The following is a 542-nucleotide window of genomic DNA, read 5'->3' as shown; positions in this document are numbered from 1 at the left end:
TCTCTCTCTCTCTCTCTCTCTCTCTCTCTCTCTCTCTCTCTCTGCATTCACAGCAAAATAAAACAAATATGTATAAATTCTTGTGTTATTGCTGTGTAAATAAAGACAATTTAAGAGAATAAAAAAGTATTTCATCACGAAAGCTCTTATTTTAATGTGTATAGTGTTAAATCAGTGTGTCAGAGAACAAACATCAGCAAAACGCAAAAAAATCATCTTCATATGTATGCTTGAGGGTTCACAGAGAAAGTAAATTGGTAAAAAAAATGTTTCTTATTTATTTACAAAGGAAAAAAAGCAGTTTGGACCAATAAAAGAGTTTAACATAAAATTTAACTAAGGTACCAATTTATGAACTAAAAAAATAAACTATTAACTGATAAAACATACCAAAGTTACTCTTCATTGTAATCTAAGAAGATAAATATTTACAATCTCAAAAACTAAACTATTGGAAAACATCAAAAATTGAATTAAAAAGTTAAACATGCCCCCCTCTGCTGACATTCAACATGATGTGACCTAATGCAGCTGTAACTTCT

Source organism: Austrofundulus limnaeus, unplaced genomic scaffold (assembly GCF_001266775.1).
Source record: "Austrofundulus limnaeus strain Quisiro unplaced genomic scaffold, Austrofundulus_limnaeus-1.0 Scaffold17, whole genome shotgun sequence".
Classification (NCBI taxonomy): domain Eukaryota; kingdom Metazoa; phylum Chordata; class Actinopteri; order Cyprinodontiformes; family Rivulidae; genus Austrofundulus; species Austrofundulus limnaeus.
The sequence above is the reverse complement of the archived record's forward strand: the minus strand, read 5'-3'. Positions refer to the sequence as shown.